Genomic DNA, 9502 nt, shown 5'->3' with positions numbered 1-9502 from the left:
CAAGTGTTGTTGTTATTATTGTTGCTACCAGCAGTCTTCATCAGTTCATCTTCGATATTTATTCCAATATCGTATACAGCTTCAAAGGTACTTAGAGGCAGAAACTTCAAGTGTTTCTTGTACTTATGAGTCAAATTGGCAATGAACAAGCGAACCATCTCTTTTTCCTTGGGGGGATCCACCAAGAGCGCAGCTGTTTCCCTCCATCTGCTTAAGTAAGTGGTGAAGCCTTCATTCTCTTTCTGTTTGAGAATGGAGAGTTCACGTTCAGAAGTCTTGGCCTGAATGTTACACTTGTAACGATTCATGAAGCTTTCAGAAACATCCTCCCAAGTCGCAACATGTTTGGATTCTAGAGAGTAGAACCATTATTGACATGCATGCTCTAAGGAAATAGGGAACACCGTAGGGAAGAGTGTCACATCTACTCCCTTAAGAACCATGGTCGCAGAAAAGGCCTTCAAATGGAAAAGCGGATTATCAGTAGGCTTGAATTTGGGAATGTCAGCAGTGGAGAACTTCTCAGGAAGCTTGTCCCTTATGGACGAAGAGACGACAGGTTGCTCCACATAATTGAATTCTTCAGAAATCTTACTCATCTGTTCCTTAATCTTGTCCATTGCAGCGGCAGGGACATTGTTCTGATTGTCTTGCTCTACCGTGTTGACTCTAGTGGTGAGTGTTTGCATCATGTTAGACAACATTTCAATTGTCATGTTGATGTTCTTGATATCTTCCTTAGTAGCCATTGGTTGAAAGTAGACTGGAGATGGATCTTGTGGAGATGATTGTGGTGGTTTCCTTGTACGCCTCTTTGGTATAAGAGGTTGTTGAGGTATTGACTCGAACCGTAACAATCTACCCCTGCTTCTTGACCAAGTGCTGTGACACCGAAACAAACACACCTTTAATGACCAAACTTAACCTTAACCTATCCGGAAAAAAAAAATTGAATTTTGAAATTCTATAATTTTGAAATTCTATTTATTTTTTGATTTAAAAAATAAATAAAATATATGGGAGGATACCATCCGACTTACTGCGAAAAAAAACGACACAAAAAAAACGACAAAAGACTACCCTAAAATACGGTCATGAAATGGTGCACGACCAACGGAATAAAGTGTGTGAACACGACATGTGAGTGATTAAGTGAGGTTATGGACGTGTGTTATGACCGTACAACTAGACGTGACACCAAACTGGACACATAAACCACATACATATGCACAAAAACAAAAAAAAAAGACTGACGGGAAACTTCTCCTGGGCACCGTGTCACGGTGCTGACTGTCGTCACACGGTGTTGTCTACCGTCAGACGGTAGAAAGCGCCGGGTCACGGCACTGTTCACCGTGGCGCGGCAGGACTTGCCGTGACACAGTGCTCAGTTCTAGGTCTTTTTCCAGATTTTAGCTTCGTACTAATTACTATGTGGGAATAAAAACCCTCGGTCATGGGTTAAACAAAAATAGTAAACACATGAGGGTTAGCACCAAACAAACCATGTAGCATTCACTAGTAGAAAAATTGAAAATGCCACCGCTTAAAGGCCACCGGTTTTTGTAAACCGGTGGTTTAAAAAATGGGCGGGCATATGGGAACAATTATTGCCACCGGTTCAAACCGAACCCGTGGCAAAAATGCTTAAGGCCACCGGTTTTGAACCGGTGGCAATATTTGAATAAAAAAAAAACCCCGACTCTTCTACTACTTCTTCTCTCTCCCAGGAAAATCTCTGTATTTCACTCTAAAAAAAAAAACCCCCTCTGCAAATTCGAGCAAACCACGACTCCTCTTCATCTCCCTTCCACCACAACGCCACAGCAGCCACCGCACCACCATCCACCACCTCCGCACTCCCTCCACCACATCCGCACCACCATCCACAAGAAGCGCAGCACGCACCACCATCCCACAGCCACCGCACCACCGCATTCGTCACTAATGAAGATGTCAAAGCAAGTCCTTAAAAAACTTGGAGAACGATCCCTAGATCTCTAATGGTGACGCTGCTCCTCACAAGGTTCATCCCTCTTTTTTTTTGTTAATTTTGTATAATTTGGGTTAGGGTTTCGAATTCGTTGAGTTTTAGGGTTTTGATTTTGGATTTTGTGATTTGGTTATTGTTTTTGAGTTTGAATTTGTATGTGATGGTTGATTTCGAGTTTGATTTTGTCGCTGTACTTCGATGATTATTGTAATTTTCGATCTGATTCCCAGAACCCCCTTTTTGATTTTTCTTGTAATTTTGATATTCAAGTGTTTTCACTTAGTTTAGATTATGGGTTTAATTGGGTTTTAGTAGCCTTAGCAGACTTGATAGTAAGTTTCGGAGTTTGAAATCAGATTACACAACTCAGTTTTATTGCGATTGATCTAGGGTTTTGTTAATTTGTTTCAATAATTTCGATTGATCTAGGATTTTGTTAATTTGAGCTTTTGGAACTGTGACATACAAAATGAATTATGGGTATACGGAGTATTTGAATTGTGAGTATTTTTGAGTATTTTATACTTCAATCTTTAAAATTTCAGTAGTTTGGTTTGTGGATGTATTGTGAATATTATATTGGTTGTCATTTAATTTGATTTGGTGGGTATATTTTGACTGATTTTTTCATTATGGACTTGATGGTATGGGTATATATTTTGATTCCTTTGAACTTACTATTTTTATCAATATTCTGATTTCTTCGTAAGACCATAATGTGTTGAGTCTGAGTGCGAATATTGTCTCTTGGAAGGTTAACATGATACTTGATAAACTAATACTTGACTGACTACTCATGTCAATCACACAGGTGTCAATTATCAATTTGGATATTTACGAATTTGGCACTACACCTATATTGAGGGGCTGAGATTGGAAATTGAAGGGAAGATAATGAAGAGTCCAAGTATCAATGAGTTCATCTCTACATTACTTCAGTGCATTCGGAACAACATCAAACTGTGTATGCTTCTTGTGTCTTATAAGTTTGTGCTCCCTGGCCCCTGCACTTTGCATTTGTTAGTTTCAATTTGTGCTACATATTATAATTATTTGTGATGGTATAGTAATGTGATGATTTGTTGTGTTGTCTTTCTTATTTAAATTTAAATGCAATATTTTGACAGGGAATGTTTGTATTTTCCTTCTATCTGGAAAGGGTTGTAGTATTTTTTTGTTTGGATCTTGGTTTAGAAGGAAGTTAAAGAGAGATTTTGTAATGCTCTTGTGTGCATAAAAACTTTTAAAAGGTGTATCTTTTCCGATAGGGATCTTGATATGAAATGAACCATAAGATTTTGAGGTTTATTGCCAGAATGCAGAAGCTTAGTTGGATTTCAGTTCATCATTTGGTTTTTGTAGTTAGTTCATGCCTGATATAAGTATCTATAATTCATATTATTTTATCAAGGTATAAGATTATTGGAAGCTCGTATGATTGTGTAGCCTGTGTCATGATATATTTTAGATTTCCCCAGATTAAAGCAACTCCTTGGCACATGGTATTTTACTTGTAAATGTGTTTTTTTGTATTTTTTGTTGAGTTAATTTTGGTTTTTTTTTTTGCTGATTTTTTTTTTTTTTTTGGATTCTTTTGCTGAATTTTGGTTGGTTTGATTTTGATTACAGCCAACAAAACGATGTTTGTGATTCAAAAGCTGGTGCTGATCTTCTTGACATGATTCATTGCAAGGTAAATTCCTTTTTATTATTTTTAATTTTCATAATTAAATATTTTGTTTTGGGCATTAGAATCTAGGTTGATATTGCGCTCTCTTTAATGGGGAGGATAAAGAAATGTAATTTATTGTATTTATTGTATATGCTTTTGCTCACTTACAAGATGATGAAGTAAATAGGTAAGGAGTGGTAGTGTTTTATGTTGATTGTATCTAGCATTGTTATTCATTCGTTGCTTATGTGTAGTAGTTGCATCAGCTATAATGCGGGAAGCTGTAGTTCTTTGAGTTGAAATAGCATTAATTCTCCCATAATATCTGGTGATATTGAGGTTGTGCTATCTGTATGACTGGTCTAAAAAGGTGATTTCACATTATAGTCCATTACATATCTACCTGTCAAAATTTGCAAATTTGGCCTACTATTTTGTAATAGTCTCTTGATGTTCACTACTAGTTTGGTTGTTGACAGAAAACTTCTTATGTGAGCATAATGTTATTAATTTCATTAATTTTGAAATTTAATCAACATCTTTAGTAGTGCTCATTATTTAGCATGATAAATATAATTAGATGATTTGAAGATAATAAAATGGATAATTACAATTTAGTAGTGCTCATCTTTCACAGTTGTGAGGACTTTCTATTTCCCTTTTCTTTTCTGACATTTCTATCTTATGCATTCGAGCTAGTAGGGAAGCCTGAACCAAAACCTTCACCAACTTCAGAAAGTGGTACATTTATTCTCCATACTTAATCTGGTAAAATTACAAGGGGCATAGCCTCGCAAGGCTGTTGGTGCAGCTGCTGCCTCGCAGAGCAGCTGCTGCCTCGCAGGGGTGCAGCTGCTGCCTCGCAGGGCTGCTGCTGCTGCTGCTGCCTCGCACTATATGCCGACTTTGCTGCTGGTGTTCTGCTTCTGTGCTGCTCCTTATCTGGTGTTCTGCTTCTGTGCTGCTCCTTATCTGGTGTTCTGCTTCTGTGCTGCTCCTTATGTGCTGCTGTTCTGCTAGTGTAATATTACAACATTTATTTTATTTTAATTTTTTAGACAAAAATTGTAATATTACAACATTTATTTATGAAAATATGTAAGTTTATATATATGTTAGTGTTTATTTACCAATTTAAGTGGAAAAAATGCAAAAAAAAAAATTTTTTTTTTTTATTTTTTTTGCCCATTATTGGCACCGGTTTTGAACAGGAACCGGTGCCAATAGCCCCTTAAAAAAAAACCGGGAAGTGCTATTTCCACCGGTTAACCGGTGGCAATACTTGTTTTTGCCACCGGTTTTGAACCGGTGGCTTTTTATACGAGTATTGCCACCCCCCAAATGCCCACCGGTTCAAAACCGGTGGCATAAGGGGGTTTTGAACCGGTGGCCAAATGCTTTTTTCGCCTAGTGATTTAGTCACGATGAAAAAAAAAGTTTGCAACCTAGGGTCAAGATCTATGTTCAACTATTGGTCAAGCTTTGGGTGTCAATAGGGTACCATGGTTAAGAGTTTGGACGCGTTAGCAATGCAGCCTCCCTTGAGGGTGTATGCCAACTGGCGGCTCCTCGAGTTCGTAATGAAATCGAACTCGACTCCATGGTTTGGGTGGATTTAATAACTCGGATGAACCCTTATTGCCATGAGTGTTTTTAGGTTGATAGAGCTTAAATCCCTCGGGGCTAAGACGCATGTAGAACACACACGTTTTTTCAGAAAAATCGAAGGAAGTTGACTGTGAGAAGAGAAAACAAGCCACCATACTGATTTTAGGACTGTCGTGACACGGCAGAGATTCCTGTGCCACGGTACTGCACACCGTCAAACGTTGTACTACACCGTGACACGGCAGATTCTGCCGTGGCATGGCAGTTAGAAAATCTGACTGGTGCCCTGTTTTCCTTCGTACGCAATCAAGTTATTCAATTTTTCCTACGGGACAGACCTAAATTCGACGTTAAAACGTCTATGCTTATGCGAAAATGCCAAATTAATCACAGGAATATTTTTCAAGAATCTTTCAAGTCTCATCCACTCATCTTAATTAAATACCGATCACTCAAATCGATAAATAACCAAGAATCCTCCCCAGTGGAGTCGCCAAATTGTAGGCGTCGTTCAAAGTGCGCCTACGTTTAAAGCATGTGTGAATATGTTTGAACTCATAGGAAGTGGGAATTGTCATTACGATTAGGGACAAAGCAAAATAGGGAGCCGCCAACAAGTTTTAAAGGAACTTGTAAACCGTTCACGGATCATAAAAGGCAACCACAATAAAGGGACAACGATAGGCAACAACGATTGACCCGTGAAGGTTACACCCCATTCATAATCCATGAGATTACTAACTCCATATATGGTTTGGAACCACGAAAGGAGGATCGGGGATGATGGTACGAAGTGAGTTATGGAGCCACATTCGCCCGTATTGGCCTCTACTCGATTCTTATAGTGAAAAGCATTCCTGCGATCTCAAAGGCATACAAACAGAGATTCAATTTGCTCCAAACTATTATTAAGCTAAATTGATTTAATATTAATGCAACACATAATTCTAAAATATTGTGATCACTTGATTTAACAACAAGATTAAAAATGATCCTAAACCGGATGTCCAAATTATCTTATTAGGCGTGATTTCCAATTACATATTCCCTTTAAACATGCAATATGGTGATCAAAAATAAAAATAGAATAAACATTAATATTGGAAGAAATTTAACAATAATTCCAACAATATAAAATCGTTAGAAAAATAATAGAAATAAAAAGAACATAATTCTTACTTTGATTCTGTTTGCTTGCGACTACAAAATAATAAACGAGTTAGTAACTTCAAGGAAATAATAATAAAACAATAATTAAATTAAATTAAATTAAGTAGAGTTGATTTGGGGCCAAACCCTCACACAGTTCTACCTTTCACGCCTTGGCTTAAGGACAAAACCACGAGTAAATATGGACTCCTAGGAGTGCTTGAAGAAGGAATTTTGAAAGAAAAAGGGTAGGCTAGTTTTTAGGCTAGAGCATAGAAGAGAGAAAAATAGAGAATTAATTGATGCCCCGTACATCAGAAATGAGGGGGTATTTATAGAAAAAATGTGATGAGGGAACACACGGAACCCTAAAATGATAAAAACCCTAAAAAAATTATACTGCGACACGGCAAAGTGTACCGTGACACGGGAAATCCAACCGTCAGACGGGAAACATTCCCGTGACACGGTGTACTTTTGTGTGACGCGAGAAATATTTAGTGAATGGGGGAGAAAACGCGTTAAGGGTTTACGCGGAAAGGACACTGTTGCCGTGACGTGGGTGTTTTCAGTCCGCTTTTCCATCTAAATTCATTTTTAACCCTAATTTCGTTCAGCATTTTAAGTGTCGATTGATAATTTCGGGCCATTTATGTTTTTATTATTATTTGGGCTAAAATAAGAAAATAAGTAAATAAAATAAAAAAGTTTAGGCCAAAATAAATAATAAAATAAAAAAAGGTTTGGGCTAAAATTAAATAATAAAACAATAAAAATAAAAAAAAAATAAAAAAAAAACTATGCTTTGACCAAACATCAAGACTGACCCATGGATATTGAATTTAATTAAATACGATTTTTTAAGCACTCTCGGGGATAAATACTGAACCCGACCAATAGTGACGGTGAAAGGTTGTTCATCATCGGGTTTGGTTTTGGGGAGACATTTTTAGGTGTCTACAGTGACCGAGCTAACTTACAACCGTTTCATATTCTTGGTGTTCTAATCTTGACCCATTCCCTGTGGATACGATTCTTTACTTACCCTAGACTTGTCTTAGGTTACTTTAGGTAGAAATATTGTTTGGTTGTAGGGTGATTGTCCAACGACCGATTATTCCTCTACCAGGTATAAGTTTGAGGAGATAGAAGAAAGAGGTTTTAAAGGGACCATTAGTTAGTAGAATATCATTAAAAAGTAGAGAGAATATTATATTGAAAAATATTAAAATTTTATTAAAATAGGAAACATTTAACTATTGTCATATGATCGCAAAAGAAAAAATGTTTTATTTATTTTAACACGAAGGGAATAAGGGCTTGTTTAGTTCACCTTATTTTTGCTTATCTGATCTAATCTGGTCTGATTTGATTTGATCTGATTTCAATGTCAAATTTGACCAGACTTTGACCTTAAATATACAATAATCTATACTAAAAAAATATATCAAGTGGGATTTTGTTAGATTCGTAATAATGTGTATTTTATTAATATGTGATTTTCATAATTTTTTTATTACGAAATTAAAGATATTTTGCGATAAAAAACTACACACAAAAACGATGATATGATCTGAATTGAACTTATTTTTTTCGATCTGATTTGATCTTAACTTATTTTTCTTAAATAAGGAAAAAAAAAAAAGGTGAATTAAACATGGCCTGATTACACAAAATAAGCTAGTCCTAAATTCCTAATCTTTTTTTTTTTTTACCAGACTAAATTCCTAATTTTCAACCATTAGTCAAATTACAGTAGTAATCAATCCTAGGGATGTCAATGGGGCAAGGCGGGGCGGATGTTGGTCTTCCCATCCCCATCCCCACCTAACATTTTCATCCTCATCCCCATCCCCATCCCCATCCCCATCCCCGCGGTGGGTCTAAAATTCATCTCCATCCCCGCCCCGACGGGTACAACTCCAAAACCATCCCCGCCCCACCCCCCACTTGGATATCCACCCCCACCTAATCGGCTAATCCCCACCAAAGACCCGCCTAATCCCCACCAAAGACCCGCCTAATCTCTGCATCTCAAATACACAATCCTACGTAATTAATACGGATTACAATTAAAAATAAATTCTTAATATTACACACATTTTTGTTTATAATATAAGTGTATGTAGTACAAAGTATTATAATTAATATTTTATTTCATGTTAATATTTTATAAAATAGTATAAAAATAAATAATTTTGTTTTAAAGATATATAGATGCTGGGATGGGGTGGGTACGAAGTAGGGCGGGGATGGAACGGGTATAACTTAAAATCCACCCTCGCGGCCTCGCCCCATCACCCATGACGGGTATAGTTTTTATCCTCATCCCCGCCCCACAACCCACCAAACCGAGATCCATCCCCACCCCACTGGGGTCTTACCGACATCCCTAATCAATCCTCGCTCTTTGGTCAAAAAGCTCTGACATATGGGGTATTCATATTCTACATCAATTATTGAGTACAAAGAAAGTTGTTACAATGAAGCCCGTGAAACTTTATCAACAGTTGGCTTTGAAATTGCTGTTAAGCCTGTTATACAAAAACATGCTCCATTAACATAGATTTACCAATTAAAGTTAATTAAATTCAATCAAATCGTAAACTCTTCCCTTTTCAAAAAACTAATTACTCCCTCCGTCCCTAAATTATATTGCTCTTTAGAAATTTACACGGGAATTAAGGAAGAAAGAATAAGACAAATAACAATAATTAGATAATGCAGTGGAAAGTACGAAGATAGATTAGTTATTACTCATGACATGTCATCAATCCTTTGCAAAAAATAAAAAAGGATCAATCACATGTTCCTAATTGAAAATTTTTAACCAATCATATTCATTGTAATTTGGCACAAGCATTATGAGTGAGATTATGTAAGGATGAGTGAGAAAACATTAAATATAAAACAGAAAAAGAGAGTTGATTTACTAAAAAAACTTACCAAAAATAGAAAGGAGGAATGTAATTTTAGAATATCAAAAATAGAAAGGAGGAATGTAATTTAGGGACGGATCGAGTATTTAAATAATCACATTTCATTTCGAGCTAATTAAGATTTAAGAGCCGTCAAACTTA

At 36.6% G+C, this 9502-nt stretch overlaps 1 long non-coding RNA gene across 1 annotated transcript; it reads left to right on the top strand.

Moving 5' to 3' along the window:
• The first annotated feature begins 1826 nt into the window (after positions 1-1826).
• LOC145640910 (uncharacterized) lies at positions 1827-4776 on the top strand. Its single transcript, XR_014115003.1, has 4 exons — positions 1827-2026; positions 2805-2957; positions 3623-3686; positions 4365-4776. It is a non-coding gene; the product is annotated as an uncharacterized LOC145640910 (long non-coding RNA).
• Positions 4777-9502: the final 4726 nt, after the last annotated feature.

Source organism: Chenopodium album, chromosome 7 (assembly GCF_948465745.1).
Source record: "Chenopodium album chromosome 7, dcCheAlbu1.1, whole genome shotgun sequence".
NCBI classification, from domain to species: Eukaryota; Viridiplantae; Streptophyta; class Magnoliopsida; order Caryophyllales; family Amaranthaceae; genus Chenopodium; species Chenopodium album.
This window is presented reverse-complemented; position numbering and strand designations above follow the sequence as displayed.